Source organism: Canis lupus, chromosome 20, assembly GCF_003254725.2.
Source record: "Canis lupus dingo isolate Sandy chromosome 20, ASM325472v2, whole genome shotgun sequence".
Lineage (NCBI taxonomy): Eukaryota > Metazoa > Chordata > Mammalia > Carnivora > Canidae > Canis > Canis lupus.
In genome coordinates this window covers 31,426,850-31,448,342 of record NC_064262.1, presented here as the reverse complement: position 1 = coordinate 31,448,342, position 21,493 = coordinate 31,426,850, and the positions used below count along the sequence as shown (strand labels likewise).

Genomic DNA, 21,493 nt, shown 5'->3' with positions numbered 1-21,493 from the left:
GTTTTGCTTCAATTATTATTTCTCCCAGGACAGGAGATCTCAAGGCCACTGTGATCTGGTGCTGCTAATCTGGTTAAAGGAACTGCCTTTGTCATGGACTCCCATTTGGGACTTAGCTGTGTGAACTTTGCCAGATAAGAGAACCTCAGCTTGGGAGCTGTCTCTGAACACCAGACCCTTGTAAGGCACATGTGTTTCTTTCTGACTTGGGACTGTGTAAACATGGGCTGCTTTCATGTCCTTTCCAGCTTGAAAGCATATCATTGACCTTTCACTCCATGCTGCCAATCTCAACAACAGGAACAATCAGGTCTTAATGTTCAAGGGCACTCACATCAACCCCTGTCTGTTTCCACCAACCTGTGGGTACACACTTCCTGTTTGACAGCTGACCTAGAATCCTGATGAGCTGAGTTCAAGCTGAACTTGCTTCTTTGGTTGATGCTTTGGCCATCTGTTTACCCTCTGTATTTCAGTCAAGGGTCTTTAGCTTGACAGCACAGATAAAAGAGGCAAGGGTTGTGTTTGCCAACTTTTCTATTTTTTTTTTTCGGGTACTTTTCCCTGTATTTTTTACTCTATTTCTCAAATGAATGAGAAGCAAGTTGAAGTTGCATAAAACGTCCATTATTTGAATATGTAGAACACTTAGCTACTTTTCCCTCCAAACTATAGGGCCAAGATGTTTTGGGTCTTATTGGGATCTGCTCAACAATGTTGGTAGAATAAATGAAGTGATATGTGAATAAAACTACAGTATGCAGGTGAATTAAAGATGGCTCTGTACCCATGGTTAATGACAAAGTCAAGGATTTTACCCAATATGAGTGTTATCATCACTGACTCTTGTCTGATTTTAATTTATCTCCTCTCACGATAGCACCATGAACCACAATACAACTGCCTTGAGTTCTTCCAATTGGTGGAGAGAAAGCCAATCAATACAAGACCAATATTATAATAATTAGTACATTGTTATAATAATTACCATGTGAATGGCTTCTTGGTCACTGTTAAGACCAGTAGCACATTTGTATATTGGCCTCTTCCCCAACTTGGTGCCTTTAACACTAGCTTTCCTCCCCCTACTCCACTGCCCACTGCTGGCCACTGCCTGCAGAGTATACACACTGCTCTAGGCATTCCAGTGTCATTCTAGGTACTAGACCACTCCTTGCTCCATTTCTAGTGCTCACACAATGCTTCCACATTCTACCTTATATGAACATCTTGTATGGCTTTTATATAACAGACCCTTTTCTTTTTTGCTGCTCTTTAGGTAGGAACAGCAAGGTAATTACCTCAAGTGATTACTCTTCCAGCCTTTCAAGTCATATTCCAAAGGTTGGCCTGTCCCTTTAAAGGGAGGATCCTGTAGACCCACACCCAAGAAAAAGAGTAAACTCAGGGAAGAAAAAAAAAGGAGTTAGATCTGTGACCAAGAATATCAGTTATAGGGAGCTCTCAGGCAAACAGCATCCTAGGCTTTTAAACCATTTTTGTCATGACATTCCTAGGACTCTTCTTTAGAAAAGAACTGTTTCCTAACATGCTGTAAAATTTCATACAACAGTAGCTATTATAGTTATGAAAAGCTAACATATTGGGCACTTTCTATGACCAAAGCTTTCAGTTAATCCTCATAGAACTTTGGCATGGTAAATTTTTTTGCATCAGTTTAAGGCCAAGGAAGCTCAAAGAGATTATCTATCTTGACCAAGCTTACAGAGCTAGTGAGTGAAGGAGCCAGGATCTGGACCTAGTCTAGTGTCCTTAACCACTGTTACCTCCAGTTCTGCTGCTCCCCCGCCCTGATAAATGAGTCTATCTGGGAAATAGTATCCTCTCCTTTATAGAATAGAGAAATAGCATTATAGCATTTCAAATTCCCAGGAAGACTGCAAATATCAGGAAATACAATATTGTCAAGCACTTTGCATATAGGAAATGCTAAATCAAGCTAAATTAAATTCGACAGAGTTCTAGACAGTTAAGAAGCCTTTATTAAACCCCTGCTGTGCTGGGCACCCAGCCGTGACTTGGGTTAAGCCTAATACTATTTAATTTATGAAAATGCTGTTATAATTATTCTGCTTCTTACATTTAGGTGCCCTCAAGAAGAAAGTACAATTTACAATTAAATATAAATTATTTATCCCAATTTTCTGACTTCTATTACATTCATTACCCCTCTAGGAGTTACCTAACTGTAGTAGACACATCTTAAAAGGTCTGCATAGTTCTTGATTACTGCCCTTTGTCCACAATTACCCCATCTTTGACACTCACAGAGATGGGTTACTTACAGTCATGTTTGAGCCTGTATTCCAGGTGGAGCTAATCAAAGTCCATTCTTCTGTGAATTTGAAACTTAAATTTAGAATCTGTTCCTCAGTCTTTGCATGTGGCTGGCAGGTGCCATGTGAACTATTTAGACAAAGAGGTGAGGTGGGGGATTATATTGGGAAAGAGAAAAGCAAGAGAGAAGCAAAAATGAGAAACTATTTATCTAAGGAGACAGACAGAGCTACACAGAGCAAGAGTACACACACCATGAAGAGAAATATAGAATCAAAAGCAGAAATTCCCAGCAGAACTCCTACGTGATGGTGAAGCTTTCCATTCATAATACTACACTTTGTGGAGTGAGGACTTTATCCTGACAAAATTTATTAAGAGCATGAATAAACAAAGATGCTTTTAAAATTAAGAACTGACAAAATGATATTTTGAGGGATAAAGGAGATTTGTACTTTATTATTGTTTTCTGGTCTGTGAGCAAGCCTTGAAATTTTAGTCTATATGAAACTGGATGAAATACTCAGCTAATGTTTCACTTCTTATTTAACATCATTGCCAGTAATGTCCTAGGTGTTAATAAAGGATACAGTGTTAGGACTGACTGATAATTGTTGCTTTATCTCCTCTGCATTCCTCTACTTATCTCCTCTAAGGTCAAAACTAACTTTCTGCTTGAACTACTTGTTTTTTGTTTGCTTGCTTTTGTTTTTGCAAAAACATACTGCTCTGTATAAGGAGCTTCTTGGTGAGGTAGATATAGGTCAATCAGAGTGATGTCATAGAGAAGGTGATGGTGAGGCTCCCGCTTTCATATCTGAAAGTTCACACCATGACCTCCCCTGGACTGGTAACTCCCTGCTACTTTCCTGTGCCTTCACCACTTGAACTTCTGTTATTCTGTATTGTCTTTTGAAAGTCTTCTTCCAAAATTTAACTGCATTTTTGATGTGCTTCTGGCTCTGATCTGGGTCAGTTATGGTTTTGACAGTCATTGCAGAACATTTATGAAGCCCCTGGGGTAGGAGTTGGGGATACATCCCTGCCTTTGCTGTGTTGATGGCCTATGGAAGAAACAAAGAAGGAAATGTCACACTACAGAGCATGACAACCACCACATCTGGCTGTCTGAGCACATCAGAGGGTGACCCTCGCAGATGTAGAATGTCTAAGGCTTCCTAGAAGAGGTAGGGTCTACAGTGAGACCTGAAAGATGAGTGGGGTTGAACTGGGTAAAGGGTGGGTGATGGATATTCAGGGATGATGGCATAGTGTGCATGGCATACTGTCTGGATTGAACATGCTTGGTCAGACTGGAGCTTCAGAGCTTCCTTCAGGAGGAGGAGGTAGGGAGACTGACAAGAGCAGGTCAGGAAAGGCCTTGCAAGTCTTGTTAAAATGTTCTTAACTTCAAAGGATTGGAGAGTGGTGGAAGAAGGAAGTAAGGAAAGGGAGCCTAAAAGTCACACAGTTTGATGAGAAGTTTCCAAAGATCCAAGTGGTTGACCTGAGTCCACAGTCACTGGCCAATCAGACTTACTGGATGACACATGTTTAGGTCTGTTGCAGGAACTATTTTTTTTATCCCCAAGAGTCAGAAGTCCCAAGAAATGAAACATAAGAAGTGTCTTCAGTTCAGTCTTGCTACCTCAGCTCACCAGAGGAATCAGAAGCATTATTTCTGAGCTATGAATGTTCTCTAAATGTTCATTTCCATGGCAATATCTAGAGAGGCAATCAGAAAGTAGAACAAGCAGGTTTCATGGGATATAATCATTGGAGCAACTTTAGGTTTGTCTTACACAGTCACTTAAAATTTATTCAGTAGAGAAAGTTCTTTTACTATCCCACGTTGAAAGCTAAACCAGTCTCACAATTTCTTGATTAAGCTCTCTGGTCACTTTAAAATTATCCAAATAACCTTAGTTATTTAATTTAAATGTTTCAGTCTTGAGTAGACAACTTGCCACTCCATTCAAGGTTGCTGCCTAGGAAGGAGATAGCAGAGTCTCATTTCTCACCTTCTCTGCCACCTGAGAGTTGCCACCTTTACTGACTCCCCACCTCCGGAAAGGCTTGGAGCCTCAGAAGACAGGAGGCCTGGGAGTGCGGGCATGGAAGAAAGTTTCTCACTTGGGGGGCACCATCAGAAGACAGCAAGGTGATGACACAGCCTGACATCTTTCAAGCTGACTCTCATAGGAGACCTTTGCCTCAGCTGGGCCCCTCCTGCCATGAGCAGTGCATTTTATCCCTCTGGCAGTTGTATTCTACTGGACCTCCTTTGCCCTTTCAGGCAGGCTCCTGGGAAGGAGATAAAATGAATCAAGGCTGGCTTGCATCTTTAACTCCATGTAATTCATATCTGACTCCTGGAAAAGACTTGTGCTGCTTTTATCTTAACACATCCTGGAGGTGGAGGTCAATCCCAAAGTAGCCATCTTTGTTTAGCTCCCATCTACTCAATTTCTCAGGCAGGAGTCAGATCCCCATTACCAAGTCCCCTTAGTTATGGAGAACATGTCATGCTCTCCACTGATCCATACAGCTCTCTACCAAAATACCTTCTCAAAATTTTCTGACTAGCTCTTTTATAGCCTCATCAAAGATGAGGGACTCAAAAGTCAGGAAACCACTTTTCAGACATTTCTTTTGAACTTTTTGCTTAGGGCACCTCTTTGTAATCTGATCTTTCTTATATCTCAGTGCCTCAATCAAAACTTCCAATGTAACATTCTGCTACACAGACTTGTAAGCATACTGCTCCATGTTGGGGAGAAAAGGTATGTTCCCTATGCTCCTTGATTCTGGGGACAAAAAAAAAAAAAAGAATATTTGTGAGAGATGGGGAGAGAGGAATTCATTGGCAGAAGCTAGGAAGAGTATGAAGCAAAATGAAACAGAAGGGAAAAGTCATAACACGAGTGGACTTTCAATGGAGCATCTGAGAAACATTTGTTAAGAAGATGGGTCATTGCTCTGGTTGGTAGTCATAATTGATCAAAGAAATATGTCCAGTTAGAGTCCTGGTGTCCAGCCCAGGGATGCTATTTTGGTTTCAGGGAAGCAGGCCAGTGATTCTTGAGAACATATAGTTTATAAAAGAGCCTTTAGGTTTGTGAGATGTAGCCTTGCTTAGGATCCCTCAGTGGTCAGAGAAACCATTAGCTCTCTCCATCCCCAAACAACTCTATTTATATTCCATTATAAACCAACTCATTAAAGAACAGACGGCTTATGTCAGGCCTAATGATCAACACTGCAACTAGAAAATATTGTAGTTTTGCTTCTCATTTTCCCTTTCACATGCATGGGATTTGGAGGCCTTTAGTTAAGAAGTATCTGAGTGAAGCTGAATCATCTTGTGTTTGAAATGAGATGTTCTCTTGGAATAAGTACAATGTAGTCCCAGTAGAGACCATGAAGCCCCCAACTCTTCTCCAGGGGGGGTGAAGAGGAACCATCATTAACTCTCCAGGCTGGAAGAGCATCCCCTGTTGTGCCTGGAGAGTGGAGCAGAAATCTATATTGTAATTCTCCAGGTTTGGGCTGCTGAATAGACTTTCTTTGAGTGTCAAGATCTAAGTGGTAAAAATTTTGTTATCCAAATTATCAATTGCATTGTCCTTTTCAGAAACAGGTGGCTCATGTGGATAAAAACTGGAAAGTCAATTTTTATCCATTTTATAAAGCTCTCATTGACTAAGACATTTCTAGTTACCTTTATTCAACATTTACTCCTTGCCAGCTTATTCCCGTTGTGAATTTCTTTTGAGGTATCTTTCCAGGTCACTAGACCCCCTTTAATCTCACTCTCAAAAGCAATGGATCTCCTTCTAGAGGAGCCAACCTGTACAGTATGATGTATGCTTCAACCTCATCAGATCATCCAAGTTTGGATACCATTTTACACAAACTAGACCAAAGAGAATCCTTTCCTTCTAAATTTGGATTCAAGATCAGTAGAAACTAGGGAGATTGTCCACATGTGGCTGGACATGTAGCATCTATACTCAGGAACTGGTGAAGCTGTCTTCTGCTATGTAGCCTAGAGTAAAACAAGGGAACCTACAAGGGGGTGAGAAATTATGTAGATTCACAGACAGAAACAGAAACAAAAGATGGGGAGGGAGCACTGTATGAATTCCTGGCAGCATCCTGGGTTCAGGGTCTTTCCTGAGAACTGGCTGTGTTGGTTCCCGTGCAGGGTAACGGCGTAATCTGATTTCTCCAGTTCAATTTTAATAGTGCTCCCCTTCACTGTTGACACAATATAGTCCACAGAAATCCTACTTCTATGGAGCCTTAATATTATTCTTGTAAGAAAACACCCCATTTGCTCTCAAGTTGGTGCAAGTTGGTTTTTCTCACTTGCATCAGAACCAGTGCATATAGCAGCCTTAACAAACAGACATTTTAGAGAGTTCTCTTCATTTTGCAGATGAGAAAATGGATGCTTTGGGGATTTGGGCAAATCATCCAAGATCAAACATCTAATAAATTGTGGAGCTGGGGTATCAACCAGACCTGGCCACTTCCAAAGCCCATGTAGTTTCTCCATCAGGCTTCAGTGTTTCTCAAGGACACAGACATCAGTTGTTTTTGTAGTCAACAGCAATTTTGTCTGTCTCGAAGCCTCTGAAGACAGATTGGGTGTCCAAAAAATGAATCCCAAACTTTTCTGATTAAATATCTGCTTTCCAATTGCTCTTTGAAATATGAGATCGAAAATGGCAATGCTGATGAAGATGAAATGAGCTCGGGCGGAAGCCTGAGCTGAATTTGGGAATGATGATTAGTGAACCCAGTGCTGGGGAGAAACAAAGAGCTTGTTTGCCTTTTCCCTATTATCCATGTGTTATTGAAAAGGCGGACAAATCTCACCTGAGAGCGCTCTAATTAAAAGGTCTTTTGGATAAGAATCCGGATGCAACAGAGGGACGATAAATTAAAGTATATGTGTTCTCTGTACTGTTCTGGTTTCATTAGCCACTGGACCACATCTTTTTCTATTATTCACCAGGGATCACTACACAGAACAGCAGTGAATGCAGCCACTGGCTGAGTCTGGAAGGCCCATTAGACACCAATTCTTAGCCTTTTTTCTCCCCAACCAGGTAAAGTCACAGCTTTCAGGAACAAGAGGCATTATATATGTTTTTAATTAACCTTACCTGGGTGCCAGCTTTTTTCATATAGGTCAGCTCTGACACAATGAGTACAATGTAGCTAGATTTTCTCTTCAGGGATGACCGGGTCCTGGTTGGAATTGCAGAAAGCTTTTTGAACTAGACTTCCTAACACATGCATAGTCTTCTTCTCAGGGCTTGGACCCAACCTCCTAACAGAGGGAACACACCCACCTTCTCACCACTGCCCACAAAATCCAAGCATCTTTCCTGACACATTCCTTATTTGCATAAAAGAAGGATCTTGGAAATGAAAAAAGTCCAAGCCCAATAGAGGTTGTCCACTGACATTCTTTTCTGAGTAAAGTGCTTATATTTTTCCCCACATTTCATTCACCCTGTCCTCTTAATGGTGAGGGAAGTGGTACTAATTTTACTGGTCAGCAATCAGAAGAGATCAATAGAGAGCATAGGTGCCAATTTGTAGAGGTGGTGTTATTTTTAAACAGCATGCCAAACTCTGGAATTTTATTGAGTTTTAAGGGCAAAACCAGGTTTAATAACTTTTTATTCTTTCCAGTTTCCAATATGTTATTGTCTCACTTGCTAAATGTAATTTGCTCTTGCTGCTTCCTTAGTGAAGGGGTGGTGGGAAGAAGGGGAAAGAAAGATGAAGTGGGGGGAGAGAAGAAAAGACTTGGAAAAGCTCCATAAATGATCAGTGCCCAAAGGATGACATAATACCAACTAGGAACTTTAAATTGTCTGGCAGTGTATGCATTGCTGATGCTTATTGGCCAGTCCTGACTAAGAAAGATTATTTAACGCAAATGTGTCATTTCATTATAATTCTCCAGCTAGTGTAAATCAAATTTCAACATTTGCTCAACATTGAGCCTAAAGCCACACACAAAGAACAGATACAGTGCAATGCCTGGGGTAATTTTTCCTCTATCACGTTCCATACTTAGGACAAAGGACAATTTTTCCTCTATCATGTTCCATACTTAGGACAGAGTGGTCCAACTTGGCTGTTCTTCTGGTCAGGCATTAAGAAGTCCAAGAACCTTTGAGCCTCCTCAAAGGTATTTATGTAATGCACCCCAGAATGGAATAAGTGGTATATAGTGGCAGGATCTGATTCTGAAGAATAGTTTAGAATATGAAACATCACTCCTGACCTGCCAGTGGGTAGACACAAGTGCATTGTCACCATTGATGGGAAATGTGCCAATAAAGGGTCTTCTGGGACTAGTAGAACATTTAGTTTTTCAAAACATTCCTTCACATTTTTGTTTGAAGAAAAGTGTATCCTTTTTGTGTTTTCACTACTAATTATTCCAGAAGAGGAAAGTCAGATTTTTTTTTTTAACAATTGCCTAAAATTGGAGGGAGTGCAAATCTTGCCTAGCTCACAGTAGAGGGGAAAGTACAAAAGAACAGACCATGCATAGAAAGCCATTCCCAAATGATTCTTTCTCTTTAGTTTAAGATATTTCTATGAGGTGAGAGTCACACATTCTCAAGTATATTTACACTCAAATTACTGTACCAACATTTAGATCATTTGCAAGTAACAGTGTGAAACCAGCAGACTCAGAAGTATTTATAACTGAGATGCGTGATTGGTGACACAGAAATTGTTTTATAAAATACTACACCTATCATTTTCGATTGCTGACTTAAGGTGAATGATCTATATAAAAATATAAATTATTTGTGTTAAAGAAATGGTGATTAAATATGAGCTTTGTGTATTAGTCATTAATCTTTTCATTTAAATGCAAATTCTTCATTTCAACCACTACTTGAAGATACATCTAATATGAAACAAGTTTGATCTTCTGATTTATTATTTCAGACAAGGCCTTTAAAATATGCATTTTCTTGTCATGGGGAAGGGTGGGTTCTATTTACATTTTTAAAAATGTACTCTTAAAAAAACAGCCAACCAAATATTACTTGAAACTCAAATATAAAAGTCCCTTGGTTGGCCAAGGCGTGTCTAGAAGTGTGTGTGTGTTGGGGGTGAACATTGAGAGAAGGGTGTGGTAGTAGATATTCACTCTTTCTCAGTGATTCCCAATTCATGGACTACTACGGACCTCAGAGTTATTGTTGGATTTACAAATACTTGTGCCCACCAAACATTCTCTTAACAGTCAAAAAGTAAATGTCTTGCCTACATATTTGAATAGTAATTACTAGTTTTATATGGCAGAAGTCATCATATTAAGCTCTTAACTAGACTCATTCATTGAATCTACATACTAACTCAGTGTCACATATGTTATTTTTATCCATGGTTGATAGATCAAGAGGCGAAACAGATTAAGGATTTGGTCTAAGATTACATGGATATTAAATATAGGAGCTAGAACTCAAACCCAGATCAGCTGACACCAAAGTCTGTGACTTCACCTCTAGACTCTACTGCCTTCCCAGATTAAATTTTATATAAAGGCATTTCTGAGTAATTTTTTAAAATCTGTATTTAAAAGAAATATGGTCCTCAAATATGAGAAGCCCTGAGAGCCCCTGCTCTAATTGAATGAGGGCCTACCTCTAATTGAGCTGAGTCTTGTCAGCCGGATGCTTCCTGAAAATCGGAGTTCCAGATGAGGTTGGGGGGAGAGAAGTTGAGAGTGTGCGGCTCTTGCATTAATTAACTCACCTGCCACTCAGCGGAAACAATACAAGCCTTAAGTTGGGTTCTCAGGTACCCTTCAGAGGGATGCATGACGGTGTCATTACTACTCATAAGCCATTCTGCAAATATAGGTCCCCTGTTCCTTATTAGATGGCCAGGGCAAGATGGCCCCAAAGAAAAAAAAGTGAGGTGGTAAAGTACAGACTAAGTCAGAAGATGGTGTTGCTGGTAATATTAGAGGTGGGAAAAAGGGTGCTGGTAATATTAGAGGTGCCACCCTGGGTAAAAATGGTAGTAATATCACCTCACAGTGTCCAGTTAGATTACCCAGTGATATCTTTACCTGAGACATATGTCAAATGAACAAACTTTTTTTTTTTTTTTTAAGCCAATGATTTTAGAGGCTGGATGGGCTAGAAGAAAGCGTGGTAGACCAGTGATTGGCAAAATTCCTCAAGTAGCAAGCCTTGACAGAATTAGCTGGGCTGTGTCTTACCGGAGCTGGGTGTTCTGAAATAGGCCACAGGCAGTAAGAGGTCAGGCAGGTTCAAAGCCTTGTGTTTGGAGGTGTTGCTCCTGAACCACAGGGGGCCCTCTCCCAGTCCTTCACTAGGGCTGCACCCTTTTAAAAGTCAGCTGGATAAAGGAAATTGATCAATTCATACGGAAAAGAACCTGTGTTGCAGAAATACCTGTGGCCCAGCGGTATCTGTCCCCTGCCTGCTGTGTCCTTCTTGAGGATAGCTTTGCCCTGACATTGTGGGGCCGCCACTTGTCAGTGGCCCCCACAGGAGCACTTACACCTTGGAAATTGGAATGTTCTACAAAGCAGGACTCCTGCTGCGGTTTCCTTATTTCCTACTCTCTCCCCGCTCCTCCCAGCCAGTCATAAAACATTTGCCAGGGATGCCTGGGTGGCCCAGCGGTTGAGCGTCTGCCTTCGACTCAGGGTGTGATCCCGGAGTCCTGGGATCAAGTCCGACATCGGGCTCCCCACAGGGAGTCTGCTTCTCCCTCTGCCTGTGTCTCTGCCTGTGTCTCTTTCTTTGTGTCTCTCATGAATACATAAATAAAACCTTTTACAGAAAAACAAACAAACAAAAAACATTTGCCAGCACAGCCTCTGCCTCTTCTTTGCCACCACTTGGGTGATTTTTGGCAATGAAGTTCCCTGCAGAGCACTTCAGTTTCTTTGTCTATAAAATGAAAATACTAATATTAGTGCCCAATTGTATAATTTTAGAGAGGATTAATTGAGATAGTAAACGTAAAGCACATGTCAAGGTGTTTGGCATTTAGTAAGTACTTGAGAAATTCTGGCTCCTTGTCATCCTCATTGCCTTTCATTAACCAGAATAGATGTGATTTCCCTAATGTAGCTTCTTTATTTGTTACTTCCCTCCTTAAATCCTTCAGTGACCCCACCTGGCCCCCTCCCTGCCCATGACAATTAGCATGTAATCAAACCTTAGTAGAAAAAATAAAGCAAATGGCTTACTTGGGACGCAACCCAGTGGTCTTAACCTATGGCTCCAGAGGGAACGTCTCCCCTTTGGTGGGAATAGCCGCAGAGAGTCTGATGCTATCTTAAGGCTCTGTCCCTGTAGGAGTTTGCTGGGTGTTAGCTCAGTGCTCACAATCCTTAACACGGTAGCTGGTAACTGAATCTGCCCTCTATGTACAAAGTGGCAAATGCAGTGATGGGAAAAGGAAAATTCAACTATTTTTTTCCCTTTTCTTGCTCTGATGAGGCTTCTGCTATAGCCACCTCTAAGATTCTAGAAATATTCTGTTCTCTTCAGTCATGAGCTGACACCAGGAAGACCATTTAGTGGCTGCATTTGGTCATTAAAACAAGAATAGTCCATGGGGGTTGTGCATCACTCACGCTCTAGAGGTCACTTTGGTCTCTGACCTCTTCAGTATGCCCCAGTTTTATTTGCCGGTCAGTCCGTTTCCTACCCTGGGAAGGCTGGGAGGGAGGGGCAGCCTCTGAAAACACAAATAATTGTAAAGGTTAAAGTAGTTCATGGCATTATAATTAACTGCTGTATTAGGTGTTTTACAATCTTGACACTGCCACAGACAGAAATGTTTAATCAGAATAGAAAATGCCTCGGAGTTAATCCATTTTCATGGTGGAAATTGCAGGGAAGGTATGAAATCAGGCCAGCCTTCTCAGGAAGGGGAGCCGGCCCATTTCCCTTGCAGGTTGGATGCTAGTCTCTGTCTTTCCTGCTGCTGTTAGAACTTCATCACTCAGAACTTTCCATGCTGTAAAGTAACTTTTTGTTACTATAGCAAAATCTATTTATCAGCCCTTCTTAAGGTCAGGATTCTTAACATGGTTTCCTTGTCAGAATCCTGTAGGCCATGATCCATGCACAAAAATAGCACAGAGAGTGTCCTGGTTTAGAAAGAAAGTTGTTGACCTTACCCAGTACAAACTCTGACTTGGACCTTCTGACCCTCTCCTGCCCCCAGCCAGCACTGAGCAACCAGGAGAAGGTAGGAGCTGACGGTGTTCCAAAGATGACTGTGCCCTGGTCTACAATTCCTTCTTGGTGTGTCATGACAGGCATTCATACAGTCCTTAGCACAGTACCTGGCATAAACTGACCTTCTCTAAGTGGTTAGTCTTTTTTAAACAGGCTCCACCACTCTGCTGCTACTGGGCTCAGACAATCACTTAACCACTCAAAAATCTCATTTCTTAACTATAAAAATGACTTTGTAGGACTCTGGAGAAAAACAGAGCTAACAGATCTATGACTTGGATATGGGGTGAACCCCATGTATGGAAACCATTAGGATTCCCCTGATGCAATAATGAATGAACCAAGTTAGGCCACAGAGAGGGCTTCCTGCATGTGTTATTATTATTTACAATGGCTACTTTGATAAACCTTGTCCTAAGTTTAATATAAAGACCATCCTATTGAGTAACTATACTAGTATTCTCAGACAAATGTATTTACTGATTTAAAAGGCTATTAGTTTTTGCACAGGTGGAAGTAAATAAATATATAAAATAAAAATCTCAAAGCCTGATTTTTTTTCAGTCACGTTTTAGTCTTCTCTTTTAGAATAGGATTTCTTGTCCTTGGTGGTGACTAACTTGTAAGGAGCTATTTGGACAGCCTGAACACATTCTACAAACAATGGATTTCTGCCTGCCACTGCCCATCTTATGGGGAACTTAAAAACGGTTTCTAGCACCTGTGCAATTCAGGGCTACCCATGCAAACACTTTGCTGTCCCTAAGTGGGAAACAACTAAGCCCCCAATCAGGTCAGGAGGGTGCCAGGTAATTTATTTGTACAGCGTGTCTGTCCCTATCTGTGGGAGGTGTTTATTTTTAGCTCCCCACACTGTTTCTAGCACCATCCCTCCTTTGGAGGCCGACAGCTTGTTTCAAGGATCTTAAACAAGCTGTTAAAAGCAAGAGACTGCTGAAGGCAGGGAGGCAGCCGAGCAGCCTAGAAGGTGATTAGAGCAGAGTTCACCTTAGGTGTTAGAGGCAGAGGATGACTTCAGTGGAGTGTCAAGCAAGTTGGCCAACAAACTTTTAAAAGATGGCCTTCGTGACACTCGCCTGGAGCTTTAAAGAAACAATGCTTGAAAAAAACTGAGAGCGTGAAGGCAGCTGGGTACAGAGACTGATGCTGGATGTGTGACTTCTCACAAATAGCAGGAAGCTGGACTCCTGAGCTCAGATTGCAAATGCCAAGGGCAGAAGCAGAAGAAATCCAGGGTTGGTGACATTCCCACAGGGCCAGCTGGTTGGTGCCTGTTCAGGCTAATTTGGGGTGACAGGAGGTCTGTGCTTGAGGTCATATCCATAATCAGGATGGTTAGTGTCAGAAGCCTCCACCACCCAGACAATCCCTGGACACCTGCAGGTGACAGAGCTCCAAGGTTAAGGAAATAAGCAAGGACAGAATCTGAGCAAGTAAATCCCACAGGACCCATTTCTTTGTGGAAAGATAGGAAGAAGGAGAGGATGGGAATGTTGCCTGTCCAAGTAGTGCCAAGTGTGCTGAGTGCCCTTGATAAATATTAAATAGCAATAGTGACATCTTATCACATCAGTTGTGTCTTTAGGACTCAGGTGAGCCTGGTTAAACCAACTCAGTATGGCAGTCACCTGAGGGTTTGACTCCAAGGATCTTTAGTGCAAAAGAGCCAGATGGGAAGCAAGACAGTAAATTCCAGAGACTGTAAGAGCAGCTGCAACTCTCTGACCTACCAGAACATGAGAGAGTTCATCACTACAACCACTGGTCAGCAGGCTGTCTGCCTGGCTGTTTTTATGTGCAGCAGATGGAAATGTTACAAGTGGCTTTATGGAACACCGAGAAGGAGACAAGGGAAATGAAATTCTTTCCTCACAAAGGTTCAGAACCCTGTGTGGATCTTTAGGTGGCATTCAAAGCCCTAGGGGCAATGGGGAAGTGGAGTTTTGGCTGCTCAAGAACATAGCAAGGGAATGAATATCCTGCTGGTAGATTGTGAAGAAAATATTCTCCACAGTTACGGATGGAACTGCAGAAGTAGAACACTGGCCTCTGAAAATGGAGTGTTTTCCTTTAGAGCCTTTTGTGCTGTCTACTCCATGGCCATTTTCCTGACTTTGAAGTATGCATTCAGAGTTGAATGACTTGCCCATCATGTGTAACCGATATAAAAGAACACAGGTCATTCTCCTGGCTGTTGGTGAAAGATGTTGGGACCCCTAACTCTAAATCAGTGACATAACTGATCATAGTGTCACCTGAAAGCTGAGAGACAGTTGTGGTAAGTGTGTAGACTTTGGAATCAGAATTAACCTGGGCTTGAATCTCATCTCCACTATTGACTAGCTCTGTGACCTTAGCAAAACCACCCAGTCTCCCAGCCTCAATTCCACGTCTATAATGTGGGGGAAACAATGCTAGCTTTGTAAGGCTAATAGAATGTGTCAGTTACTTGACAAACTATCTGGCAGCATTGCCATTCAATTAATTCTATCAATCTATGTTTATAATAATAAAATTCAATAAGAAATTAGAACCAAAACAGCTATCTTTGGGATCAGAATCCACGGAGCTAAATCAGGATAAGAACCTACAGTTCTAGATTGTCTTATGGTATTTAAAATTATGCCACAATTATTTAAGCATGCACTGTGGATAAATTTTGAGAGCAATGTACTAGAAACAAGTGACCTTATCTCCTAAATACTTACAAGTTAATCAGTTTTATAAAAAGAGGTGAGAAAGTTGGAGATTCTGGACCACCAAGAAGAGTTGTGTGTGGTCATGTCTCTTTCAGCCAAACTGGGAATGTAGATAGAAAAAAATCCAAAAAAAAAAAAAATGATGAAGCTAAGAGACAGAAAGGATACTTCCAGCTATGGGAAACAGAGATTAGAGAGGAAGAGGGATTCCGACAGTTGGGATGGAGTGGAAGAAGGGCATAGAAGAACATAGACCATTAAGGGAAGGGCATCTAAGAGTCCACAGCCACCATAAAGGTAAAAATAAGGCTCTGGATATACCCAAGCATTCATCATGGTGCTTTAGAAGATAATCCCCTTGTGAAGAAGTCACCAGTGCCAGTGCTACTTGAACAAAGAGGCAACATGAGCAAACAAGCAGCATCCATCTTCTTAAGCAAGCTAGAAGCGGGAGACTTGGGGAGCTTGAAGTCTATTAAATATAAATAACCCATATCATCGTAAGTATTTTATATCACTGCAGATGGAGAAGGTGCCATATTTTATACCCTCACTGTAAATCTAAATACTTTATTGTTGCCAATTTTGCCATTGCCTTCAGCTAAAAAGAGTCATTTATGGAGATTGACAGTATTTGGTTATATCACCAGTGATCATTCCTGTCAGTGATTGGCCTGATGATCTCTCCCAAGAAAATAATTGCCATATATTGGCAAACACTGGAGACTTATGGGCGTGTTTGCTTTTAAGTGATTCTAAAAGATATACAGCTAAGTGCATATTTAAGGGGGAAGGGCTTGTCTTTTAGGATGTAGAAACTGAGGAAAATGTTATGAAAGAAATCAATTTCCAAGCTTTATTCCAATAAATAAAAGGCAGTAAGCATTCTCAATGAAGGCCTTGATATAATTTATATTTTTTGTATAAAATTATGAGTATGAATGTACATAAAAAATGTGGTATATCCTTTTAGGAATCCTATCTTGAGAGACAAAGGAACACCATACCCAGATAGCTACAATGTGGATAAATCTCCAAAACATTATGATGAAGGAAAGAAACTAGACACAAAAGAATGTATATTGTTTGATTCTACTTGCATGGAATGTCCAGAATAGGCAAGGCCATAGAGACAGAATGTAGGTTAGGGGTTGCCTAAGATTGGGGGTAGGAACAAGGAGTGACTGCTAATGGGCATTGAGGTTTCTTTAGGGACTGGTAGAAATGTTCTAAAATCAGATTGTTGTGATGGTTGCACAACTCTGTTGAATTGTGACTTAAAGTGGAAGAATTTTATGGTATTTAAATTATATATCAATAAATCTCTTAATATGAAAAGAAACGGAGTGTAATGTTTTCTAGATGCAACTAGAAGACCCTGTTGGTGAAAAGCAAGGGACAGAACTTTACACCATCCCAAGAAGGATAATAAAACAAGACATGAGCTTAACCTGACAGGCTGAACCCCAATCTCTGTTCCTTTTTAGTTAGAGCATCATCCCTCCCCACCTGGCAAAGAGGTTACCAACTTCCCTCAAGGTAGGCCCACTGATACTTAGGCATCTGCCTGTATATGAACTCAGACAAATGCCTCAACTCAAGGAAGAATGAGCAAGATCAAACTAAGTGGACCAGTCCTCACAAGGTGGGTAAAGGAGGTGTTAAGAGCACCAAGAAGAGAGGAAAACTGGATCAAGAGTGAATTAGTCCCAAGACAGGAGGGTCTCAGCAGGAGTGGAAAGCCCAAATTGCGTGTGAGCCAGAGATGGTTGTTTTACAAGCAGCACTCACATCCTGGTACCAGCATGGAGCAGGGGTGGCGGGGCGTATCACACCTCATGCTGCATCCTCCTGTCAGTGTAACATCCTGCCAGAAGCAGCAATCCAGCTTATTATTCAAAAATGTGATTGGGAACCACGCTTGGGTATTTTTCCCCATCTGTCTAATTAAATGGTAAGTCCCAAAAGGCAGAGACCAGCATGAGCTCCAGCTCATGCTCTCGGCAGTTTTTGGTACTGGAAAAATATTAAACAATAGTCTAGTAATAAAAGACTAGTAGTTTCCACAGAACTTTTGTAGCTGAAGAGCAAAGCAATGCTTTGAATGGAGTTGTAGGAGTTTGTCCTGGTTTTCATATTTCTCAGCAAGAGGCTCACTTCTCACTGTCAATCACATTTTCATACCTGGTAAACCAAGCTGATCAAGGACTGTAATTGAAATAGTTTCATGTTGGAGGATAACCATTTAAGATCTCAGGTTATGACTAGTTTGTATTAGAACTAGGAAGCAAATGAGGAATCATTTCTTCGTGTTAGTTCCTATGGAAGGGATTGACTCAACTCAACCCAATACCTAACGTAGTGTGTCTAATGGAACTTTCTGGGATGGTGGAAGTCCCATAATATAGAAGATACATGTAGCTGGTGGCTGCCATCTTGGACAACCCAAGACTAAAGGCTCTTAACTGGGGGAGATTGAATAGCTTTTTGATAACCTACCTTGAAGTGTTCATATACAACAGGATATGAATTAAAAAGTTATCACTAGAAATAATTGTCATGGTGATCTCTTCTATCTATTCAACAAATATTTATTGTGGGCTTTCTGAGTGCCAGGACCTATTCTAGACTCAGGAGATAACCTCAGTGAAAAAACCTGGCTAGGCTTCTGCTCTCAAGGAATTTATAATCTTAAGTCTAGAACCAAAAAAAGGAAAAATAAGCAAATAAATGAATGGTTACAAATAATTGCGTGTTCAAGAAGCACACAAAGTGATGAGATAGACTGAGCTTCTTTAGACAGAGATGACATCAGGTCTTGTTGAGTGTGAGGTACAGGCTTCAGTTCAAAGAGAAGTGGAAAGGAAAGATTGCTCTGGGCAGACAGACTATCTTACAAGGAGACACCAAAGCAGGAAAAGAGCTTGATGCCTTTGAGAAATTAAATGAAGGCCAATGTGGCTACACAAGCCAAGTGGAGAGGAGAGATGGACAAGAGCGCATTGGTGATGTAGGGCAGGAATCAAAGTATACAGGTCTCTATACACTGTAAAGTCCATCAGCAAGTTTTGGGGTGATTTCAGGCAGAAGAATGACATCAAGATATAATATAAAAGTTTATTCTGACTACAAGGAGGAGAGTGATTTGAAGGGGGTGCAGAAGAGAGAGTGAGGACATCAATTAGGAGGTTGCTATTGTCAAAATGAAAGCAAGTGGCCACGTAGTCCAAGGTATGGGTCTAGATATGAAAGGGGGAGTTGGGAGTTCAGAAATGATTTAGGAAAATTGATAGATCTGACTGGACATTGGAGTAAGAAGACAATGGAGGATGCACATGTCATTCATAGGTTTCTGTGCTAAAAAATTGGTGGATTTTGGCATCATGGCACTAGCAGGAATGGAATAGAAATGTCTTTTCCCAGTCTAAGTCTCTATTGTCTTTGTGTATCCACTGGTTCTTCTTGATCATGGGAGATTGGATGAATAGGATTGAACTGGACCATCCCATTTAGCACTGATAGGTTTTGTGTTTCTAGACCTATCACTTGAAAGTGCCTTTTATGTATTGGCTACATTTAACTCTAAAATCTATCATATTGTAGAAATAAGAAGGAATCTTCTGCACCATTGGTTCCCAACCTTTTAAATGTGGGACCCCTCTGTAACAAAGATGTATGTATATCCATAGGATGGTAATAATACTGGCTGGCTGCTTCCTCTAAATGGGATATGGGCTGGAAGAAAGCTGCCAAACACACAGCCTCTGTAGGATTAAATTTTCAGTTTAACCAGCTGAGAATCTGGAAACATAATGAAAAAAAAAATGTGAGCTACAGGATAGGGGAAGTTGTAGCACTTGGAATCCTGTTAAAATTGGGAGAACAGTAGGAGTTTTGCAATACCCTTGCTCTCCAGGACTTATATAACCAGCTTTCAAACTATGTCCCAGAACTACCTAACCACTTAAATTCACGGAAGTGTTTTAAAAAATCATCATCCCCTACTTCCTGACTCACATTTAATGATCCCTATCCAGGGGAACAGGTAGAGCCTGTGCCCAGTAAGTGACAGCACCCTAGCCCTGTGCGGTGGAAAGCCCATGTCCTAGTCTGTGCCTCATAGAGCACTTAACCTGGGCCAGGCAGGGTCTGTATCAAGCCCTTTCTTGCATTATATGCTTGATCTTTACTAAAGTCCCTTGAAACAGACTTCTTTTTTTTTTAAATGGTATTAACAGATGAGGGTGCTGAGGTTTCAAAAGGTAAAGAATAACCATTTTATTTGATGTGCCTATTGATTAAGAAAATAGTGACTATAAATTCAATAGTGATTTTGGTTAAGTTTGTCTTTCATTCATTGCAACAACATCCATCGACTTTGGAAAATTAGTTGCCATGCCATTCATTTGATATTTATTTGTTTTTTCATTTTTTTTTCATTTGATATTTAAACAATGTTTTGAATGTCATGAATTCCAGGCCCTCTTGAAATTTTCATGCTTCTCCCAGGAGTCCGTGAGTCATGATTGACATTTTCTGATCAGATTAGAACTACTTGTAGATTTTCAAAAATTGAAGTTACAAGAGAACAGGTAATTTGACCAAGGGCAAAGAACTTGTTAATGGTGGAGTGGAGACACAGACCTAGTCCTTCTACCTTTCTATTTAAAATTTTTACTACTCTATCTTACTCCCTCATAAGATGAATGGATCACCTGCCTGAAGACCCTAGAAAAGGAAGATCGATTACATCAGGTTCAGCAGGAGGGTTGTAAATCCTACTGGTAGGAGTTGCCTGCAGAGCTCTGTGGAGAAGGATCTTGAGGCCCTACCTGTCTGTACCTACTGGAAAATATGGTAGTTATTGATTAATAATCTTGATCTTAAGTACATGATGGGGAGTTAAGGCACATGTGCCAAGCATTTAGATGTGAACTGGTTAATTCTTGGTGGCTTTTAGGTGAGTTCAGGCTGGTTGTCCTCATGGTGTAGAGCTGAGTTCCATTTTCTTTGTGACTGTCCCTGACAGGTCAAATGCCTTTAAAAATGAGAGGCAGAATGATACTAACTCTGGGCGTTGAAGGAAATTTGCCATCTCCTTTTTGTTCCACTTACCAACTTACGATTTTTTGTTACGAGCAGACACTAGCAAAAGTTTCAAGCACTGGATGTATGCAAAAACCTTCCCTGACAAGGAAGCACGGATCATGCTGAACTGAGAGAAATTGGATCATGGTACCCAAGGGTAGCCCTTGACATTTATTCTGAAATTTAAGTTGAAAAACTAAAGAATAGCATTTTAATTTTTCTCTGCTCCAAACCGTTTACCTCCATTTCCCTCCAAACCAGCAATTTATTGCTTGTAAATCTGAGTACACAGCTGAGTCTGGAAGTAGCATTAGGAAAGCACAATTTTCAGTAGAAAGCCTGAATCCACAGACAGGGGTATTGACCAGAAATTTAAGGGCAAACTAATTCAATTACTTTCAGCGGAGTTTAACCTATAATCTTCACCCAAGCATATGGGTACCTCAGACAAAGAGAAAGAACTTTTAAAAAATTGATTGTTACCCTGTGAAAGAGCAAGCAGGAAGCTGGCCTTGTGTGTATGAGGTTTCTTTGGAGGGCCAGAAATCTGTTTCTGTCAGCACAGGAAAAACCATCGCGGAGCAAGGGAAGAAATGAAAACTAGAGTGAAAGTTAAACACTTTTTTTCAGATGACCTGGTATAATGATTAAAATGCTGAATTGGTTTTTTAAAAGGTTTTCCCACGGGAAGAATGTCAGAGCCACCCCCACCCCCACCAACCAGCTCCCTTCTTTCAAAATGTCTGTGAGTGAACATAAAATGGAATATATATTTATACGCTTTTTTCTTAAGATGACTGGTAAACAATTTGATCTCTTTTATCTGAAAGTTTTGCCAATGTTTTCATCAGTTCCTGTGGAGATGGCCTGTGATTCCACTTTTTCTTTGAACAAAGAATAAATTGGGTTTCTTTGCACTGAGAAATAGAAGACTAGCTAAAAGTACGGACTTCAAAATAGTGCGTATCATACATTTGGGGAGAGCATGTTGAAAAAATAGTGCTTGATGCCACCTATACAGAGAAGCCTACTTTGGCTTCCACGAAGCTGCCAGAATCTTCTGGAAAAAACCTGTGAGATCTGATTAGCTGGAGACAGTGTTGGTATTTC

At 40.8% G+C, this 21,493-nt stretch overlaps 1 long non-coding RNA gene across 2 annotated transcripts; it reads right to left on the bottom strand.

Annotated features, from left to right (window-relative positions):
- Nucleotides 1-2,451: 2,451 nt before the first annotated feature.
- Nucleotides 2,452-14,434, bottom strand: LOC112666102 (uncharacterized). Of its 2 annotated transcripts, XR_003140734.1 has the most exons (5): nucleotides 14,327-14,434; nucleotides 11,576-12,069; nucleotides 4,320-4,602; nucleotides 3,839-4,023; nucleotides 2,452-3,362 (listed from the first exon to the last, which is right to left on the bottom strand). It is a non-coding gene; the product is annotated as an uncharacterized LOC112666102 (long non-coding RNA). The 2 variants fall into 2 exon arrangements; XR_003140735.1 differs by lacking the exon at nucleotides 4,320-4,602.
- Between the last annotated feature and the right edge of the window lie 7,059 nt (nucleotides 14,435-21,493).